The 23011-nt window shown below is 40.7% G+C and overlaps 1 protein-coding gene across 4 annotated transcripts in view; it reads right to left on the bottom strand.

Moving 5' to 3' along the window:
* The window catches only part of LOC120794859 (galanin receptor 2a), a 137783-nt gene that overhangs the window by 19439 nt on the left and 95333 nt on the right, over positions 1-23011 (bottom strand). For 3 of the 4 annotated variants that reach the window (XM_040136252.1, XM_040136250.1, XM_040136251.1), the window contains one exon: positions 13060-13260. The gene's annotated coding sequence lies outside the window, so the exon portion shown is untranslated. Of the gene's footprint in view, positions 1-13059; positions 13261-23011 lie in introns of those variants that run through there. The other variant, XM_040136254.1, reaches the window with a different exon arrangement.

Here is a 23011-nt window from a genome sequence, read left to right as displayed (position 1 = left end):
CAACTGCTGCGTGGGGATGTCTTTTGTTGAGTTCATACAAATATCAACTCATAAAGCCTAGCTAGAGCAGAGAAATTGAATTAGAAACAAGCTTTCAACAGAAGACAATGTTCCAGATGCATCCACAGGGAATGGCAAGTCAGTCAAAAATGTCTCAATTAAACCCAAACATGTTAATCCAGTGAATGACTTCATGAGAACATGTATTTTTATTTCCATTGCAAGATTTTTCCATGTTTCCTTCCTCTCCTCTTAGGAGGTAATCATTTTCACATTGGCGCTAGGTAAAAGCTTTGATGGTTATTCTCCAAGCAAACTCTAATTCAGCATCCTAATCTTAATCTACACACGACCCTTGTTCTCTCACTTCAGGAAAATCTGTGAAGTACGATCAGCAAATGGCCTTAATGAAATGCAAACTCTTTCCCTAGGTGCAGTAAATCACTTGCAGAGTGACTGTGTGTTTGTGTCATGTTTGTCCTTTGTTGTCACTAAAACACTGTCCCCTCCACTGGCGCTGTTCTGCAAGGTGCAGCCAGGGAAGCGGCTTTCCACCTCAAAGCGGATTCCTGATGCAAAGTGGAATCAGACTTATCTTAAGTCAGTGATTAAATACATTAAACAAGGCTACATAATCAGTTGAATTAGGTGGATAATACATCACAGGGATGAGCAGCATGGAAAATAAGTGTAATCTACTTCAGTGAAAAACACTCCCAAACACACGAGCGTAACGCAAGGGCATGTGCTGTCAACGTTATGTCATTTTGCATGCAACCAGGCACTCAAAGCATACACATCTGTGAGTCTGAGGTTGGTGGTGTAAAACGCCCAAACATCGGGACTTGACTATTTGGATTTCTCCATAATGAGGTATGATGATAGAGTGAGCTAGTGAGGACTACAGGATATTTCATATCGACCGATGAGAGCTCTAATTTTGGATTGTTATTACAGTAGTCCTGCTCTCCCGGCAAAAATGTTCTGTCATTTCTTTATTTATTCTGGAGGGCCACATGGTGGTATTTACCCTCAAACAGACAGCGGAACGGGAAGGCTGAGAGATTGGATCTCACTATTTACTAAACAGGGCAGTAATACACCTGTTTTTGCCCTTAATCTCAGCCTGACCCCTTGTTGTCCTTTTGTCTTCCTGTTGTGTTGAATGCCATTCCTGATTTTATTTTTCTTTTTTTTTTTTCAAAGTAAGGTGGGCTGTTTCCCCTCCTTAAAGATGTAATCATTAGAGTGAAAAGGTACATAAGTGAGCAGAGATATGTGAAAGCACATGAAAGTAGAGCTGACACAGCTCCAGCTCCAGCTGTAAGCATGTAGACCGTCGATGAATGATGCCTCTAACTGTTTCAGGGCATTGTGTTTCTGCTGTCTGACCTAAAAGCTTATGTCTGGTTCTGTTGTGTCTAATGTCTGCTCGCATTAAAAGCCCAAAACAGAAGACAAAAGAAAAAAAAAAAAATATTGGTAGCACGCACACCTTTACTTTCTCTGAACAGATTAGTTTCATCACAGCTCTGCTCTGACGGTTTTCATGTTATTTTAATCAAGATAATCAAACACAGAGCGTTCATTATTCGAGCCCAAAGTGGATGCCGAGTGATTTTTCATCATTTCTTCTTCAAGTTTTCGTTTTTTCTTGGTCTTCTTGGACCACTCGCAGAATTAAATCTGTCAATGCAGGAAGCCAAGAGGTTAGGAAACGACACGGTCGATGGTTGAAAAAAAAACAAAACAATCATACCTGAGCAATTAGGTCAGTCTGTGTCTATGCCCCGTCTCTATGTTTGGTAAGGTACGAGTTCCAGTAAAAGCCCTGCTCTATGTTAATTTATTCCAAGTTGCGAACACGGACTAATAAGTTCTGTCATGAACTAAAGATTCTCTTCCGAGAAGCACTGCAGGTGAATATCAGACATTGATAGATACCATATCTTTCAGACTGGAAGCATTTTTATCAAACATTACAAAAAATATCAAAAAGGAATAAAATAAATGTTTCTTTAATAAGACAACAAAGCAAATCAGAGACATTGATATTACTGTGGTGCATTTGGAATTGGTTCTCTCCCTCGGGAGCCTTCGGATCTGTCCTTTATTCTCTGAACGATCTATTTGGCTTGATCAGTTCAAGACAACCATGACAAACTTTAATAAATGTGTCCTTGCCCGAGGGGTTACTTCGGGGGAAACAAAGTGAATTTAACTTTAAACTTTATGTTATGATCTGACTATTGAGTATTCTAAATTTACAAACAGTATCTGGGTAAAGCTGTTTCTATGGGCCACCTACAAACCTGATTAAAATATTCAATTTTCACCGCAAACCTCATTTTATGTCATTTTGTTACTGTGGCATACCCCTATGGCTATTTTTGCTCAAAGTTGCAGAAACACTGCGGTTTGGCCTGTTACCTGAGAAAAATTTAAACTCATAGCGGTTTTGACCGGTTGGTTTCCTGTCCTTAAACTGCTCAGAACCTGTGCCGTGATGCAAAAAGTCATCCAAGAAGTGTAATATACAGTAGATGCAAAAAAAAAAAAAAAAAAACCCAACAAAAAAAACCTGTTTGATGATATAATACAGATAAAAGGAGCCCAAGAGTTATCTAATAACTCAGTATTTTTTCTCCAATACACAATTCAAAAGGGGCCTGGACTGTCAAATCTGGCAAGGTAGTTGGCTGTATATGATCAAGAACCAGATCCAGACCCAACCAATAAAAACTAACATGAGTGTTATTGTTTGATTAAGAGTGTTTTGTTTCTAAACCGCCTTTCATTGATATGGAATTTTCAATACTCCAACTCTTAATTCAGTTATAACCTTTGTCGGGTCAGTATAATCAGAAAATGCTGTTTGCATGAGTTTCTTATTCAGGGTGTTGTCTTAGTCAAGTTAAAACTGGAAATGTTACGGTCCATGTAAATGTTATGTCTGTATACAGCTGCCAAAAAAGGTCCGATTTTTGTCCAGGTTCTTGTCATGTCAAGACAGGCTATGGGAAGTCATAAAATAAGCACAGAATATGATGTATTACATGTAGAAAAGCTCTGAAAGGGCAACTGGAGTCTTGATAGGACGATGAGACAATAAAAAATAAAATACTTAGAAGAAAAATGTTTTGGATTTTGGTCAGACAGAGAAAGTCTGGCCTGCCATGTTACGTTATTCAACACATTTCCTCCTGATCTCACAGCTGTGCAGGTCATTAGCAAACAGTTGCACGGGAACTACAGGCCCTGCCAAAACCTCTGCTGCAAATCCTGCTGTACATCCTGGGGTCACGGCAGGAGTCTGGGCCCGAATCCATCGGCGGTCTGAGACTTAAACGAGACGCTCTCAAACATAAGAGCTACTGGCAATGACAGATCCTCGAGGCTGGACAGGATCACGGCTGCTGATTCGTGACCTGAGGTCTGAACAGTAGGAAGTCAATAGCATGCAGTGGCACTCGCATACCAAGCTCGGCCAAGTGAAGCCCGGAGAGCTGGATGGTGTGAGGCAGAGCTGTGGTCTTGAGACTTGGACTCGGGTTGCAAAATGAGGACCTGACTTGGAGTTCACTGCTATGAGACCTAATTTACTTCAGACCTGACTGCCTAAAGAACTGACTTAAGACTGGAAAGAAAAATTATTCAAGTCTCAGGTTTGACCTGGCAAAATTCCAAACCAATGAAAAATAAACCCGACACATTGAGGCAAGCCTTGAATATTTAAATATTAAGCCTACACAACGGAGGGACTGAGGGCCTTGGTCTTAGTTACGTAAACAGGGCAAAAGGCTCCAAAGCCATGCCACCGGCTCTGAAGGATTACTTAGGAACAATGGTTCTTTGTGCTGAATGCTAACATCAGCATGCTAACATGCTCACAATGACCATGTTAACAGGCTGATGTTTCGTATGTATAATGTTTACCATGTGTAGAGTCTTAGCTTACCATGTTAGCATGCTGAAATTTGCTAATTAGCACTAAACACAAAGTACAGCTGAGACTGATGGCAAAGTCATTAGTTCTGCAGGTGTTCAGTCACAAACCAAAGTACTGGATGAATTAAACTTTGGACCTGATGGCGGCGCTGGACAAAATGTGAAGGGATCACCGACAAGTTATTACAGTCCATCCTGAGGCGAACATGAATGTCTGAACCACATTTAATGGAAATCCATCCAATAGTTATATCCCTCAATAGTCAACTATCAACACTATGCTGCTGCTAGATGAAAGGTCAGGGGATCACCAAAGTCATTAGGATTCGGCCACTGCAGAACATGACTGTGTGCATCAAATTTCATGGTGATCCATCCTATACTATTTGAGATATTTCATTCTGAACAAGAAGATGATACCAGCATCAGGCAGGCTTTGAAAGAGAAATATTCAAATGCAGTGTCATTTTAGTGGTCAGCATTCAGAGACTCAAAAGACCTCACTGTTGACTTTCAACGTGCTTACAAATACTTGTGCCTTGAGTTGGACTCGATCTGCAAGACTTTAGGCTTGATTTAAGACTTGCTCTAACAGGCTTGAGACTTCACGAATAGAACTTGCCCCAAATAAACAAAAAATGTTTTTCTGATGTGCCACAATTAAATACAGGTCTTCAGGGGTCCACTTGGTATAACTTAAACATCTGAAGCAAGACCCAGGTTGGGCACCATCCAAATAATAGTCAGGCCACCCAGGCAGTGTCCTGTTCACATGCAGCACATGCAGAGCAGATTTGGCCTTTCAGAATAAAATCCTTCAGCATTTAGAAAAATGTTACTGTGCTGCTTCTCAAACAGCTGAATAAATCAAATAAATGCAAGTAGGGAGGGCTGATTTCTCAATTTAGCTCCTGCACAAATAATTCCATTGTGCTGTTAAGATTCATTTCTCAACTAGTCATTATGAGGGTTACCAAAATACATTTACAACGGAGGGTGACCAAAGCTGCGCGATGATCTGTGTGTTGCCATAACACGCGAGCTGCCTGTCATGTCAGTCTAATGCTGTGTTTACCAGCAAAGGCCAACCAGTCATTTGTATTGTCACCATACTTTTCTGTTGAACATATAGAGCTACAACAGAAAGGCTTACAATGGAAACACCACATTCCACTGACGTTGTGTACACTACAGACATCAAGTACTTAAATGGGATTATAACAAAGGCCGTGCTCAGAAAGCATATTAGCCATGCCGGGGGGGGAAAGCGGTGAAAGGGGTGAAAAACACCCCATAGTTCAACAGACATCATATTTCCGATGAGTAAGTGAGGTAAGTGTGTTGTCGGACGGACCATTGTTTGGCTTCTTCCTGTTTCTTCGCATGATCCATGCACGGTCTTGTGCATGCTGATCGTCTTGCATTTGTTGTGCATTTGACACCCATCTGTCCTACGTTTCTATTTCTTAATCTGTCCCTGAATTGGTTGAACATCTCGCCCGCAGTTGAAAATTAGACAGCTGGCTAACACTGGCACATTTACAGAAACGTTGTCCTTATAAATAGATGAATGAAAAGAAATGCTCCGATATTTTAGTTTGTTGTGATGAAGACAGATTTTGTCCTTTTGCTGTGAACTGTGGAAATCATGTTTTTAACTCTGCCAGGTTAGCGGGCCTTCAGACCGAAATCAGCCCTGCGTTAACACAGTGGGCTGCGTCGCAGGGGATGTGTTGCTTCATTTACCGGTGAGACATGATATACAATCGGGCAGGTCCAGCTTAGGAAACATATTCATGAATTTGAAGGCATATTAGCCCAGACATGAAAGTCAACATGTCTGTTTTTTGTTGTTGTTGTTTTTTGGTACATATTGTATGGATATGACCTTGATAGACTTGTTAACATGAACATAACACACATTACTGTATGTGGTTCATGTACATGTTCTGTAATGTATTTTCTTCATATTTAATAATCTGTATAACAGTTTTATGTTATATACATTAACGTGATTGCTAAACATATCCCCATTATTCCTCACTACATTTCATAATATATCATACTTTCATTTATACATTCATATTCTGGAGTCGGAAGTGTCTGTTGAGCACGTATTATTACAGTTTTGTATAACCTTCATTTTGCTCATGTTTTTAATCACAGCTTTTTCAAGTTTGAACTTTCTGATTTTTTCCTACTGCTGTATGTTAGTGCAACAACAAAATTTTTTACACACGGTTTCATTTTCCTCAAACTAGAAACTAGATAACATTGTATGCATGATAACATTTTGAGGAGTCAAGTACTCGATATTCTCTGTTAATTATCTTTGACTCTATCTGAATCAATGCCAAAATACATCCGAGTCTGCACGTGTGCAGTTCTGTGCTGCCTGCATATGAAGCATTCTTTCCAGCCAATTCTGAACAACCCCAAAAGCTGCCCCCCGAGGGCGATAGTTATTCAACGTCTGCTGTTTTTCCCTGTGTTTGCTCGATGCGCACAGTCGGCTTTGGTGACTGTTCAGAGGGTCTGGGTGAACGAGACCACACGGAGCCCCAGATCATGTTGATACAGTTGCCTACCCTGAGGCTCGACAACAGCCCCTGAAGAGAGGGGCCAGAGAAATGGATTAGGCCCCTGGCACTGACCTTCTTCCCTGTTCACCTCCCCCCAGACTGAAGAGGTCACGGCCCTCACAGCTGAGCTCCGAGTCCAGTCTCGGTCCTGCTGGCCATATCCTACTGGCCTGTATTCTCCAAACGGACATTGATTATTTACCTGCTGCACAGGCGCCTGTTTGATCTGATGTCGCCCCTGAACGTCTTCCTGGAACCGGCCCAAACATGTGACTAAATCAGCTCATCAGCCATGAGGAACATCACCTGAGATCTGAAGAACTTCAACATTTTGCATTGTTTCTAGCAGACTTTACATCATAGTAATTATGTTGAAATAGAGGACCAAATCCAAATATATCTGGGCGGATGCCATGGAACCTTCTCACCAATCAAATGGATTTGCACAACACACAAGACCACCCTTCTGCAGAGGAAGTACTGTAGATCTCTCACACATGAAGGAAAATCTGAGTCACTGCTCTCTTCCAATAAATCTGTTTAAATCAGATCAGAGTCCAAGCACATGCCCGCTGTTATTCTGAAGATTTTAAGACAATTTCATAAGTGAATATACTCTCTAAAACAGTACCTCCTGTGATGTTAGATTTGAAAGAAGAGTCCTGTTTGAAAGGAGGCTGATTAAATTCATAAAATAGTAAAAGACAATAATGATGAATCTGATCAAGAATATGTCAGATCAAAACAGAAATCATTTAAACCTGAACAGATGCTACTTTCACGTGAAGTCACAAACGAAAACCAACTCCGTTCTAACACAAACATTCTTCAAATGTCCTGATGGCAGCAATTCAAAAGTACTCAATGCAACGGGCTCTACACAGAGTCCAGCTCAGAACTCAGCTGAAGGTGCTTAGTCACATGTCCAAACAAGATGTCAAGTCAAAGCTACTGAGAGTTCAAGTCATCAAGCCTCCTTGCAGTCTGGTCCCAAGGTTAAATACATGTAATATGTTGACTCTGCTACTGGCTGTTTGCAAATCACTTGTGAAGTGTTGCTGTTTCTCACCGTGGTTGCTGGACATCACTCCGGTCTGAAGGACAAAGACGACCTGAAGGGAACAGGGGTTTGAGATTCGCAATTGTTTTGACTGTAACAAAATTAATTTGGCAGTGAAGATGAGTCATGGTAGTTTCTTTCCTATGAGAGTCATTAAAATTGTGCAAAAACAGACAAAAACAGATTATAGGTATAATATTTGAGAGCCACGCGGATAGTCGGACAAGTGGATAGGAAGTCATGGCGGGTCCACCACTTTAGACCAGACTGAAACATTTCAATAAATATCAGATGGATGGCTATGAAAGTCGGTACCAACATGGAAGGTCAATGCCCTTTCGGACGACGGACCATTGTGACTAACCTACTTCCTTACGTATGGTGCTGATGACTTTGTTCAAAACCTCACATTCTAAAAACGCTCTTGATCTCTGAGGTTTATTCCTCTGCTTTGAGATGCAGCAACAAAATTTCAATTATTGCTCTCAAGGCCGAAATTCAGATTTTGAAAACAAACTCAATTTCGGCCAACATTTGCATCCCCGATGAAATTAAGGACTCAGTCATAGTATTAGACCGATTTCCACATCAAACCTCTTCCCTCTCCACCAATCATCATCAAGACAGATACCCTCAGTGTTACAAGCTATTCTCGGCGTATTATTTAAGTTGAAAATAAAAAACGTTTTTTTCCCACCACGCCGATGCTTTTATCAAGTCACAACTGGAAGTAGAAAAGTAGCCACATACACAAACTAAATAATAAAAATCTTTAGTGGCCATCAGTGATAAAGAGCCACTCTCTATAAGGATTGTGTAACATCACATGACATCACATGTCACTGTTACTACAGTTGTTGCTTTGTTTATTTGTGCTGCTCCCCCCCTCCTCATCTTTATTTTCTTTCCCTCCGCTGTTAAGCGTTGTAAGTTGATTTCCTACTCCTATCTGGAAAACAAGAGCAGCTTTTTCCACGAGGCCTCTGCTGTGTGTTGTTAACTGTGCGTACGGACAACATGAATCCTGTTTGATAGCAGGGAGCTGCTTCAGTCAGGTCAACTCTTTCTCAACCTGTTGGAAGCAGTCCTTTGGGTGAGGCGAGGAGGACCGAGGCATTTATCGGTGTGTCGCACACTGTCAGAGCTCAAGTCTTCATTTGAAATTAAAAGGGAAAGCCGCCCCCCCCTTTAAGAGTTAATATTAGTCCATTAATAACTATAATAATTCTACCTTTTAGGTAAAAAATCATATTGGACATTTTGCACGAAAAATGGTTTATTGTATGATGCCTAAATATCAGAAATGAAACTGGATTTTGTTTGTATTGCTTTTTTCAACATTTTTACTAAGCCTTACACGTTCTTTTCATCTTTTACACTACAAATGTGATATGTTCTCACCCCCGTGAATCATTTACAGTACAGTAAAGTCCTCTTTACACCCTCACATCTCAGCCTGGCTTATCAGCTCACAGTTCTAGATCTTGACCTCAAGCAGCCTGATTCTGGATCCATTAAAGATCTCTGTCACATATAGACTTACGTACTGTCAGATCCTAGAAGTGCGGGTGGTGTAAAGAGAGAAAAGAAAACTCCTCTGCAGTCAGTTTAATTCTCCTACCTGCCCGTTTTAACTGTCACACGGCTTCAGTATACTTTTATGAACTGGTTCATATGATGGTGTCGTATCAACGCAAGTTTACAGCTTGTATGTACTTTTTTTTTCCAATTTACACATGACAAGCCTTAGTGGAAACAGCAGAAATCAAAATCAAAATGTTGTAGGAGTTTTTACAACTTTCTGAGGTGAAACATTTTGTGTATCCATTACAAAAAAATGCCTCAAAGTGTAATAGACTTATCCAGTAAATGATATTAATGACTTACATGACACATGTGACTTCGACTTCCACTGTAGAGATGAAAACATCAGATCTGTGTGGAGCAATGAGACTATAACCATCCTCACAACACATGTCACAAAAAGAAGTGTCATATTTCTGTTATGTTTACCACATGGTTTTCCATCATTTGTGGTTTTGCTAACGCTCTTTCAATATGTCATCTCCCTGTACCCACTTCTGGACCACCGCTAAGTGTTTATCTTGATACGCCCAAACTCCTAGAATGTGTGTAACAGCAGTAGATGGTAATGCACATTAAACAGCAGTTTCTTTTGCCAACTTCCTGGAAATTTGGTTAAAATTTGTGCTACATTTGGATGAAAACAGGACTTGAGTCTTTTCTGTCATAAAGCAATGAATCGTACAACTAAGATAACAGAGCACACTTTTGGACAGGGTCTCCTCAAAGGCATTCGGGCTGTCACGAAAAATGGTGGAAGCAGTTGTGTGAAGATGAAACAAGACCAGGTCAAGACCAAGTATATGGCTGGACCGCCTTTTATCTGTTTGCTTCTCTCCTACTCTCTGTGCTCACATATACAGTAAATTAATGCAGCCGAGTTCCCAGTGAAACTGTTCTGATTTACATGTTTTTCTGTTTCTGTTGTCAGACAACGGAACAAGTACTAAACGTGGCCCATTAAGACGACATCTTAACCAGCAGTCACTTCCAAACCGTTTCCGAGCTGCTGCTCTGCTGCTGAAATCCTGATTTTATAACCGCAGTGTCGTCCGACAGAATCACCAGATACATCGGTTAAAGTCGACAGCTGTGCTGTGATTTCAGCCATATTTACCTGTGAAATGATCAGTCAGAGACAAAGTTAGAAGCTCATTCACGTTATGCAGCTGCCGTGCGGTCAGTTGAATGAGACACAAAGAGAGGTGTGCCTGCGGAGGGAAAGGCCGACTGGCGACGCTCTTCTACGTATAGTGGCTAAGGTTTGTCCAGAAAGTCGCTAGATTTGTCTCTAGGTGCTTTGTGAGGAAAAGTCGCTAAATGGGTGTGAAAAGTTCAAATCCTGCCAATTTTCTCACCTCCACACACCTGGCCAGTTGCTGCATGGAGTGGTTGGATTGTGGGTTTCGGAACAAAAATTGTTGGAAAAGTTGATTTCAAACACCGTTGGTCTGACAATGATCTGACAAGCACTTTGTTTGAAGTATACTGAGGCCTTAAGATTGTTTTCTTCTGTCTGTCTTTTCTTTATTATTTGTCTTAGAATATTTGTCTTTTGTTGCTCATTTCTCACTCAGGGGGTTGCAGGAGAAATTGCTCCCAATTCAGTAATCTCAGTAAAAATATGATTTACAAAAACTGAACAACAGGACTTTCCCTTTTCTTTGGTAAGGAAGGCTGTAAATACAGAACAGAAAAAGCAGAAGCTGCTTTGTTAAGTGAAGATATTGTCATAATTGTAAATGTTTGTCACAAAAAAATAAGAGCATTACCTGAAAGTGGTAGTTCCGGCAGAGTCAGAATCACCTGCCCATGATATCAAACACATCATTAAACTTGTAGGACGATAACCTTGTCCTGTTATTGATAATGGTAGAAATGAAGGGATCGTGTCCGGATATGCAGCAGAAGAAATGCTGCCTGTTAGTGTTGTGCCATGGTGGGGCCGCATGACGGTTGCAGCCACATGAGCTTATTGTGCCCCCGTGCATGTCGTGTCCACACAATTCCTGTTTACCACTGGATTACAATACGTTTAAAAACGGGACATACACCCATGGGATGTCTGATGAAAAGCCACAGTGGAGCTGCAGGTGAGTTTTCTGCTGCGCATGACATCGAGCAGGCTGAGGCTCTCAGTGACTGAAGCCCCTTGGTCCCAAAAATTGTTCTTCTAGAGGTTACTCATCTGTGTCATGTTGGAATGTTTTACACCATCAGTGTTAATGGCACTTTTTTATGATGTAAAAATACCCCCGCACCCACCCACTGGCCAATACCCAATAGCCTCTATTATTATTGTTCCTTCGTGCCAACCCACAGCTGAATTATTTGTCCTTTGTGTCAACCTTGAATGCACATAACTGCAGTAGAGACACCATCTTTGGTACTGTACAAGTTTTAGAGAATAATGTAAAACTATAAGAACTAATTAAGCATCGTCACTCATATGTCTTCCAAGGTGTCACCTGTACACTTTTATACTTTATGTACAGTATAACCACTTGCAGACATGGCAGCTCGACTGTTGCTGACTTCATCTGTCCTGTTCAAGTAAAATTTTTTTGGCACTCAAGCATTGGTTTCCAGTCCAACAGCATCCAAGCATTGTTAAGAATGACGTGACATACTGTACCAACATTAAGTAGCTGGTATGAATAAGGGCTGAAAAGTTAGGAAGCGTGACTAATGATCTGATGATGTGGTTTTCCAAGTTTTTTTTTTTTTCTTATTTTTTTTCTGCTCAGCACTACGAGTGGAAAGAACAAATTTTCCGGACCCACTTGACAAGAACCTTCTTGACAGCCTTCTTGAAAACTGACTCATCCACAGTATTTTGTGGTAAATTAAATAGTTAAATTGATTTAATTTTATTTGTGCATAAGGAATTATCATAAAATGAACGACTTATTGCTCTTAACAAGCCACATTTAACATCTCTGATTGTGACTTTTCCCCTAGTGCCATCGTGAGGTTCACATTTGTGGTTTTGAGTGAAATTTCTCGAGGAGTATTGGATGGATTTCCGTGACATTTGATTCAGACATTTATGTTCCTATCAGGAGGAACTGTAATGACTCTTGTGATCCCTTCACTTTTCATCTAGCGCCATCATCAGGTCAAAAGTTTAGCTAAGCCAATACTTTGGTTTATGACCAAAAACCCGCAAAACTAATGACATTCCTATCAGCCTCAGCAGTAATTAGTGTTTAGTGTCAATTAGCTAATGGTACCATGCACACAAACTATACTAAGATGGTGAACATGGTAAACATTACACCTGCTAAACATCAGCATGTTAGCATTGTCTTTCTGAGCATGTTAGCATGCTGACATTAGCATTTAGCTCAAAACACCAGTGTGCCTAAGTACAGCAACACAGAGCTGCTAGCATGGCTGTAGGCTGTTAGTCTTGTTCAGTGCCATGAGCAGTTCAAATGAAAAGCAGTTCAGGCTGGAGGCAGAAATCTCAGAGATGGATATCAGAAAACCTGGGCTAATAAAAGCAAAAACAATTGGATGGCTAGATGCTACTGGCCATGGATAAGTGACAGAATATGTCTTTGCAATTCTGGTGAACTGACCCTTTAATGTGACTGCATTTTAGTTCAGGCTCGAGCCATGTTTGAAGAATTATGGACATGTTCTTAGGCCCTATTTTAGATTAAGGAAAGTGACTCGTTTGATTTTGTAAACATGAAGCCGACATCTAAATTTGCCAGTGCATGTCTGAAAGGTGCTTATGTTGCCAACATGTGCCATCAGCAGCACATGCTGCTCGTCCTTCTGAACAGGTTTAACCCCGGGGAGATGGCACAGCAGGTCAATGACCCAGTCCCTGGGGGCATAGGCAATAATGTTCTGCACTGAAAACACAGCACTCACCTCGCTTTCCACACAGCCATGCCACGGTGAAGCTGCATGCCGGCTTGCTGGACTCCTCATCGGCTGCAATCTTTAACTGACAACCAACCACGCTGGCACAACTGATGTGTTTTAAAAGCTGGCAGCAGAGTCATCTGCGATTCCTCCTGCTACAGTCCTCATTTGTCAGTCTTCACGTTGTCCGAGGGCAGCGATACGAAGCTGAAAAGCCACACAACCCATTGAGGAATGTGTTAAATTCTGTCATTTATGATAACACGACCCATTATTACACATCAAGCTCAGTAAGGTGTGTTTTCAACACCCCGCGTTTCTGCTTGTGACCTCTCCCCAAGGAGGGAATGAGGTCATGTTGTTCAGGATCTAATTCATCCATCAGGACAATGGACCCTTCACAATTTCCCAGGGTGCAGTGCTGAGTTGCACCAATCAGGTGCATGGGAATCAATGCCCATAGTTTCTTTTTATTTCCTAAGAGTCAAAAGGGTATAACTAACCATCTGATACCACGAAACGACTTCCTTCCTTGGCGAATGCTGAAGGGAAACCAACAAAGAAAAGTTAACACCCAAAAGTGACCAGTTCCTCCCCACTGTAACAATAAAGCATGCAGCTAATTATACATGTATGACATCGATGATGAAAACCTCACTTCAAATTAAGGATTCTTTGTGAAACTGCCAGTAATTCGCAGGAGCTAATTGGTTGGTATTTTTAGAAACTGGACTTTTATTAAAGTATATAGCACATGCAAACCTTAATAAAAACATATCTTGCAAAGCATAGGCTGTATTTGTGTTTCATTTTTGCCTTTTGAGCTGTATTTAGATTGAAGTTTCTCGTAAGTCTTGTATGCAGTTTGTCTCTAGATATGACTTAGCTGAAATCCAGTCAATAGTAGACGATAGCAGAGGAGCAGGTTACAAATGAGCAAATAAATCCAACCTTCATAATTGCTGCATGTGGACTGAAAATGCATTTCAGGGTAATCCCAATGCAACTCTGACCACCAGGTGTCTAGTTTCATTTACATTATATTTTATTTGTTCCAATTCAGATTTTTTTCATTGATTGGGGTTCTGGTTCTGAAACTTGTACATAATATGAAAAATAAACCAAGGAATTTTGAATATTCATTAAAATCATTTTGGATGCCTTGGATGACAGGATGCAGGTCGCACTAACATCAGCGATGGCAAAGCTGTTACTTACAGTTTTCAGGTGATTTGCTAAACTCATTGTACATTTGGATTATACCAGTTTCCTTTGGCATATCTGGCATTGAACTTTTTGGGGGTCATCTTCACAAATTTGAGAAGTTATTCCAGACGCATGACTTTTTCGACATCTTGCTAGCGTAGTCGTAACTTGTAAGTCACATGTCACTGTCCCATTGTCAGTGCTGGTATCGTTCGACGGGAGCTGTGACTGAGGCAAAAAAAATTATCACCAGGATTAAATGTCCTTGTCTGAGAATAACTAATAATAGTTCATGTTGATGCGTAATGAAAAATGCCGGATTAATATTTCTTATTTCATTGGCTATTTGATATTTTTGTGGAAATGCACATATATAATTTAAAAACAAACAAAAAAACAACAGCATCGAATACTGATTTGGACATGGATTACCATGGCAAAGGTAAATGCTTTGTAGCTTCAAGGCATTCAGGACAGCCCTAGTTTTTATACAGATGAAACAAACAAGTGTTACTTAGTCAGCTTTAGAGGACTGGTAGGCGGATTTTTTTTTTAACCTTTGGACTGAGCAATGCTAGCCTTTTCCAGTTTTTTGTGCTAAGCCACGACACTTCTGGTCGGTAGTGTCGTGTTACGAGTCCACTGTCTCTGGGCAAGAAACTTAAAAAGGCATATTTCACCAAATGCTGCACTTTTCCTGTAACACATCCCCAGTCTGCTACCCAACCCTACTGACTACATCCACAGATGTTTTGGGCAACTCAATCACAATCTGTTGTTCGGTGTGGTTCTCGTGAGGCCACGCAGTATCCGAGTGCAATCAGATCACCTGAGACATGTTCATCGGGTGTATGTGACTCATCCCACACATTCAGAACACTGTCATGGTTTAAGCCAAACAATGTGCTCTACTCCTCCTTTTAACTCCAGGCCAAATTATTGGTCTCTTTAGCTTGTGGATGACAGAAAAACTGAAAAATTTAATCTTCCAGAATGTGTTTGGTTACTAAAATACACCGTTGGTAAGGGAACAGACAAAAGTCTTGTGTCAGATCTGGACAGTCATCAAAGAAACATTTTCTCCCTCCAAAACTCTGCTGGTGTGACTGAGAAGATTGATAACGCCTGAGGTGGATTAGGAAGGAAGGATGACACATTACTTTAGTCATAAAGCTTCTTTAAATAGATGTGTTGAGTGAGTAACCTCTCTCTGACCTGACACACTTCACTCTCTAAACGCACTGGGGACTGCTGTCATTCATGTCCATTCACCTGAATGGTAAAAAAAAATCTGACGTGTATCCCATGGTCCTCCATCACTGTGTATATTTTAATGCAGATCTGGATCCAGATTCAAATTAAAAATGTCTTTTCATACTGAATTAAAATAACATTCAGAGAATTGTGCACCCGTTGGGATGGTTGGTTTGTGTTTAGTGCTTTTTGCATTGCGCACGTCTTTGCGGCAGTACAGCACGCTGCACGTTTTGACGGTGCAAACCCCACAAATACGTCAGCATTTGGGAAACTGTGCATATTCTAACGCATGGCAGGGCATCCACACTAAAATGGTCATTTTCTATCTGCTGTGGTCATTTGAAGACTTGAATAATTTATAAAGGGATTTGATTTAGTGCTTCACTCGAATTTAGTTAGTTTTTCCATAACATTCGGCTTTGTTTGGTGTGATATACATAAACGTTACTTGATGAATGACAAACTCTGCCTCCAAGAAAGGATTACCATAAATTCTACAACCTCATGTGTGCAATGTTAAAAAGAAAGCAACCAAAAAGCACAGTGTATGTATCAAACACAATTTTTAAATGTATTTTTATAATAATAGGAAATATTGAGAAAAATAGATACATATAGTGACAGATGATCAAGCGATACATGCCTTTTTTTGATTCGATTAAGTGCAAAGGTTCATGAGAAAAGTAGGGCAATGGAGGTTTAACAACACAAGGTCCTCAAGGTCCAATTGCTAACTTTTTACGTAGCTTTCGACCTATTGCATATTACGTCTTTATCATCCTGCTTCATCCACTGGATCAAATTCCATCAGCTGATTAAAACCATGTGACATGCTTGAAAGTTCCAGGAAAAGCTAGCGAGTGGACCTTGAGTTTAGATTGTTTTGTCGAACTGCTATTTTCGAGGTCTACAATAAACTTTGAAGCTTTGGAACAATGTTCAAAAATGTCCAAGGTCACAATGTTAACAATGTTGTTTCTTGACCTTTCGACAAATTTCACTAAAGCTGCACTGTAAAATATTTTTACATGAGCAACAGTTTAAATGATCGTGTATAATGTGAAAGGTGTCGCTTATAGTGAAAAATCCACAGAGAATTCTCCTCAATTCTTCAGATCCCCTCCGCTCTACAGAGATTTTTAGCGGTTTCAGCAAATTGTCCACAACACTACTGTTTTTTTCCACTCTCACTGCTCCCATCAATTGTTCTCTGTTCCTCTGCTAAAACTACTCTACCCTTCCTGGTGGTCAATCAATCGATAAATTAGTCAATCAACAGAAAATCACACTGCAATTATTTTGACAACTGATTCATCGTTGGTGAGATTTTTCATGCCAAAAAAAAAAAAAAAACCCAAACATTCGGCACAAACAAGCTTCTCAAATGTCAGGATTTGATGTTTTTCTTTGTCATATACAATATTAAAATGAATATCTTTGGGTTTTGGACTGTTGAATGAATTATACAAGCTCTCTGTACACACCTGGGGCTTTGGGAAATTATAATTTCCCTCTTTTCTGACATTTTATGGACAAAAGACTGAATCAAGAAAATAATCACAAACTACCTGCCCAGCACTAAACTGCAGACACACAATGTTAGCAGCTAGCTGGTGAACATAGTGGAGCATTTAGCAGCTAAAGAGCCAGCTAATTTTCTCAGTAGAGGATTGAGAGCAAAAACAGAGCGAAAAGAAGATTAAATATTAGACTAATATTGATCACATGGTCATAAACAATGCCACGAGTTACTCTGTCTGCTGGGTGTGTAAGAAGAAAGCTTTGCCATTAAAACTTTAGGAGCTAATAATGTTAATTTGTTTTTTTGTGTTATCCTGCTAAAAAGAAGAAAACAAACAGAACCAAAAACAACCCTCCTTGGCAGAGTTTCAGTAATATTGATCCGAGTTACAGGGTTGGGTTGCACACAGATTCAGAGACTATACCTCCCCCTCCCCATCCTCCCCAACCACACTGTCTGCACAGCAGCAGCCAACTGTGGACTACACCACTGACATTCCAGCTGGGTCTAATTTGGCTGCTCTTCTCCCCCCCTTCTGTAAATTTTATTGTTATTTTTAATCATAACTGTTTCCTCTTGCGGTAATGTTAATATCTGGATATACACTCCGGCAGCCTCGGATCACTTTAAAGTGTTTGCGTGGTGTGTGATTAGGGGCGCCTGGCAAGCCTGAGGTCCGGCCTTCGCGTGGGTAGGAAGAGACAGCAGCAGTGGCAAGACTTTCCAGGAATATCTCAACTAAATCAGGTGTGATAGCTGAACGGAAAAAACAGCCCATTTTCCATGTCCACTTTCCAAATATTCCCTCTACGGGGAAATCCAAGGTTTAACACCTTTTGTCATAGAACACTTCTGTCGGTGTTTCGGACAAACGGCAAGGATCAAGGATTTTGTCTGAGTATAAACAACATCTTTTTCCACGGGTTTGTTTGTTGTATTTTCCCAGGCAACAATAGAATCATCTGTTTACGCACCTCCGTTCTGCTATCAGCCATTCCCCCTCCTCATGCTCTCATCCTCCAAAAGCTTTTCCAATACATTCTCAACAACACTCTTTGAGTAATTGTAGTGGTCAACGCAGCAGGCCAGATATCCAAACAGGAAACGGGAAAAAGTGCCGAAATTATTCCGATCAAGTGAGATTGGATGATGGAAAACAAGGCAAGAGGAGACATGAAAGGAGGGTCAGAAAGTGCACTCTTGAAGTTGGCTTCACACCACTGCTTGTTTTGATTGCTGTGATTAAAAATGGACAGCTGAAGACTTGCCCAAAGTCACAGACTCATCTTGATTTTATCACAGCCCAGATTTAATCCTCTGGAATTATTTTTAGCTTGGTGCACCGGTGTTATCATAGGTCTCCTGGTGACTGGTTTCAGCTGTGTGGGATTATGTTGAGGTGAGAGACGGACGCCTTTGCATGCAGACAGGCCCAGAGTGCGGTCACGCAGAGGTCTCCGCATCCACACTGGGGCTGCTGCCATTGGAGGCTGGTCATGCTGTTGGCCTGTCATACAGTGTTGATGTTTGGGAAATGTAAATGGAATGTAATTTTTGGATGAAAAATATCTCCTCTTTTTCTCTCCTTTTTGTTATCTTCTGCCAGTGGTATCGATTCTGCAAATTAGTAAATATTGTCTTGCGAGACATTACTGAGAGGAGTGGATTAGATCATTTTCCTATCACAGCACTCCTTCGTGTCTCAGTGCACTTGACCGTTCATTGCTTTGGTGAGAGGCGAATGGGTTATATCATTTTTTGAGGTTTGGTTGTCAGATTGCCATAGGAAACAATATTAGGAGTATGATGGAGGTGAAACAGAGTGCCTCAATCCCAGGCCCGTCAGTTGGTCCCAGCTTCAGCAGAGCACCATTTGAAACTAAGGACAGTCCCTGCTAGCCCGTTAATCAGATTGCCAGATCACCAGTTTACTAGGGCTGGGTGGTATATCGACTTTCGTAAAGCCGGGCCAGTGTTTGCATCTCTCCTCTCTAACACTCTCTGCATAACTGTTGTGACACGGCGCCGGTCCACGCTGCCAAAGAAGACCTGGTTTGTAAAAAGAAAAACAAAGGTTCCATTATTTGGAGATAATTCGGATTTTGTTGAAAACAACTGAAGGAGCATTCTCCGAGATAGGCCTTTTTTCACATGCATATTTTTTCATTTACATGTTGATATATTGTGCAGCTTTATATTTTCAAACATGGTAGGCTTGTTATTTTTGCTCAGTTTACATTTTTATTGTTATTTGCACAGCTGGGTATTTTTGTTAAACAGGAGAGGAAAACTTGTGATTGTGCTCTATTTTAAATCAGTCTGTTGTTGAAGACCAACTGAAGGACTATTCTCAGAGATAACCTACATTAAATAAAAATAGGCCTACCTATTTTAAATAATTTTTCATTTGCGTCTTTTATTTTGAAACAGGTAAGGAAACCCTTTCTTTGCATTTTATTTTGACCAGTCTGTTGTAATAAAAGTGCTTGTGACATTTCACATGTGGCTTTCACTTACAACTGAACATTTAGCCCACTTCGTAGAAAATACCAAGAAATATATATCGTGTATCTCCATCTGGCCTAAAAATACTGATATATGATTTTTTGGTCCATGTTGCCCAGCCCTTTCCATGTTGCCAAAAATGCCTTTGGTCAGTGTATGATCACCTCCAGAATGACAATTAAACTGGAATTATGCTTCTGCGAGGATACACAAAAACTTCTCTGCAAAACCTATGGATTGAAGGATTTATGGCTGCAGAGGAGCTGACGTGCACAAATCTCAGCAACACGTTGTGAAGACCCTGTTCTTCTGCAGCGTCAACACATGCGTCAACTTGTGACGGTATATGGGTTCACATACCAAACAACAGCCACAGATGTTTAGAGGAATGTCTTAGATTGGCAACATAACTGCTGTTTAAATGTCAAAAAACATAAAAAAAAATAAATTCACATTCTTAGTCCTAATGTTGATTGTAGTGAAAACAGAATTTGTTTGCAGTGAATTAATTCCACGGAGCAGTTTTGCAGACTCAATGCTTGTGGTTGACCAGCCAGCTATGTCCTGTCCTGAAAACTCCAGTCAGGTAGGAAATTACTCTCTGGAACACTTTTGGGTCCCTGGAACCAAACTTGGCTGTAGATTCTTGCATCTGATTTGCAAGTAAAGAGTCCCTCTGGTGGGAAATGTCCTAATTGTGAAACGCCGTTTTGCAAATTTACTGACTGCCATATTTAACATTGGGTACGCAGGAAAGAATTTGGGGTGAAAGTGATAGGACGCTGGATATTGGAAGGCTGAACACTCCTGACTCATGTACCACTGTGGACTAAATCAGACGGACCTAATTGAAGCCACATTCCTCGTATGAGGCTTGAATTCCAGAGCTATTCCTGCATACAGTACACACTGAATACCACACACCCACTCACACATGCAGGCCCAAAAAAACACCTATGAGCATAGGTGATGGCAGGTTTTCATTCGGATAAGATAATCTTGATTCCATCAGTCAGACAGGAAGCAGAGGCTGTAAATGTCACAACTTGGAATCCCTTATCTCTTCCTAGAGTGGCATCAAAGAGGGCATTTCCAAATTCTTGGATGTGCTTGAGAACTTTTTACAGAATGTGTGGTTGCGATTCACTGTGTTTACATAGAGTTTTTCCCCACAGAGTGGCTTTGGCCACCCAGCCGTAACAGTCCATGAAAATGCAGGGTCAAGACATCAAAGACTTTTTCAAGATTATTCCAGTCAGGAGCATGAAATAACACTGTGACAAATACAACTCGCATGGCAGGATACAATGTCCCTCATCCGTTCGCATTCTGTTCTCAATCAGATTACTTATAAATGTCCAAAATTAAACCAGGCCGCTCCCTGGAATGTGGCTTCATGGTTGTACTGGAGCTTAACAAAAACAGGTCAAAACTTAGAACCATGAACAGACTTTCCTGTCTTCAATAAATCCACTATCAGGTGGTTCTTGTATCTTATTCACTGAACTCATTTAGACATCTCAGTATGACATCGATGAAGACTTTGATTACATAACTGTTCGGGATGCAAGCTAAATAAAGATTACAATGAGGTAAGGATGAGTTATATGTGTGATTTTAGGCGCTCTAAGGGCCTTGTGTCAAAACCTCCTCCTCCCATATATGTAGTTGATGACGGGGGTAGGGGGTAGGGGGCACTGTGTCTGACAACCTTCCAAACCTGACGGTCCGACAGTCACTCACTTCACGTCTACGAACAAGTGCAATGCTATGAATGGTTTTGAGGAGAGACTGCCAGCAAGTGAGCACCCCAGTTTGTACCCCTCTCAAGATGCCATGAATGGATGACCATTCAGAACAGGTACAAACATCTACCTTTAGACGTGTTCAGATTACACTTTGTATAAACCTGCTATTTTGATGCATACTAAAGTGTTTAAATTATTTGTCAGGCAAAAATGCCAAACTGCTTCCAGCTCGTAAATATGAAGATTTGCTGCTTTTCTCTGTTTTATATTGTTGCAAATGTAATATCCTTGGATTTCTGAGTGTTGTTTGGACAAAACAATCAATCTGAACACATCAACTTTTAGCTCGATGAAATACAAATACAATTCGTTATGTTGAGACTACAAAAACATACAAAAGCCACAGAATTCTTGGAAAGAGACTGAGGAGACACTGTGAGGCAGCAAGATGCTATGATGATGGGCTTTTTGCTTTGGCTTAGAGTGTGACCATTCAGAACAGCTATAAACACTTCTACTTGCAGACGTGATCTGATGACACATTCTACAAAGTAGTTTGTTTTAGTCATACGGAACCCTTTATCAGTGACTGAGTCACAACTGTCTGCATGTTCAAGGTGCAGCAACGATAATGTAGCATCTAGTGTTACATTTGTGATGTAGTTTCACCTCTTTGCTGTGTGTATCAAAATGTAATTGAACAGCCAGGTCACTTGCATATGAATGTGTTATTTGCTGCCAGCATTCAAGTGGACAGGTGCAAATAATAATAATGGTATGTGCCACGTTAGGTGAAGCTAGGATGAAGGATGTAAGATAGGGAGTCAAAAGTGTGTGTAGCAAAAAGTCAAAATGGTGGAAAAACTTTTCCGACGCAAATGGCCGTAGCCTATATCAATCTCTTCAGCATCATCCACTGAATCCATAGACACCGGAATTTTTCTTCTACGCCTCACGGTTGCCAAGATGTTAGCAAAAACATTTTGCAATATTTGTCTACTCATTTATCACCACATGGTGGCGCTACCACTACCATTTTTGAGTATTTGAAGCTGTTCACCAAGTTTAGTTTTTGAGATATTCATCATGTTTCATCATGCTTAATTTCTCCCCATCAAACGTTACAGATATCTGCACCAAAAGTAAAAGCTCACATCTCCTCAACATGCTTAACGTTTTAGTTTGGAGCCTTGTTTCTAGCTGAAATCGTGTTGGACTAGTAGCGTGTCAAAAAATGGATAGAAGAAAAAGAGGGTAACAATAGTGTTTAGTATATAACAGGATAACGATAGTATTGCTGCACTGGCACAAGCTCAGTAGGGTTCTACCCCTTTTGGGTGTGAACCCTAAAAAGTCCCTGAACAGAGAACTCACATACCTATGGACAGAGTACAGCTCCCGTTTAACAAACCTTGCTTGTGTACAACCACAACCTTCTGCAATTCAGAGCCGAATAAAGCTATAGTCTCTAATGTCATATGGAGTCCTTGAAGGTGTGTCAATGAGTACCAGATCACCTGTCTTTGTGGCACACTGACAATATTAGGTCCACTTCTCTGGTTCTGGTTTATGTAGATGAAGAGGCTCAGAGGAGGCCATCATGAGTCAGCTAACCGTGATGCCAAGACGTCGTCAAGGCTGAAGCCCAATATTTGGGAAGGCACTCTGGGAAAGCAATCCATAACCAAACATCCTAAAATTGTAATGAGATTTTAAGAAG

Source organism: Xiphias gladius, chromosome 9, assembly GCF_016859285.1.
Source record: "Xiphias gladius isolate SHS-SW01 ecotype Sanya breed wild chromosome 9, ASM1685928v1, whole genome shotgun sequence".
NCBI lineage: Eukaryota > Metazoa > Chordata > Actinopteri > Istiophoriformes > Xiphiidae > Xiphias > Xiphias gladius.
This window is presented reverse-complemented; position numbering and strand designations above follow the sequence as displayed.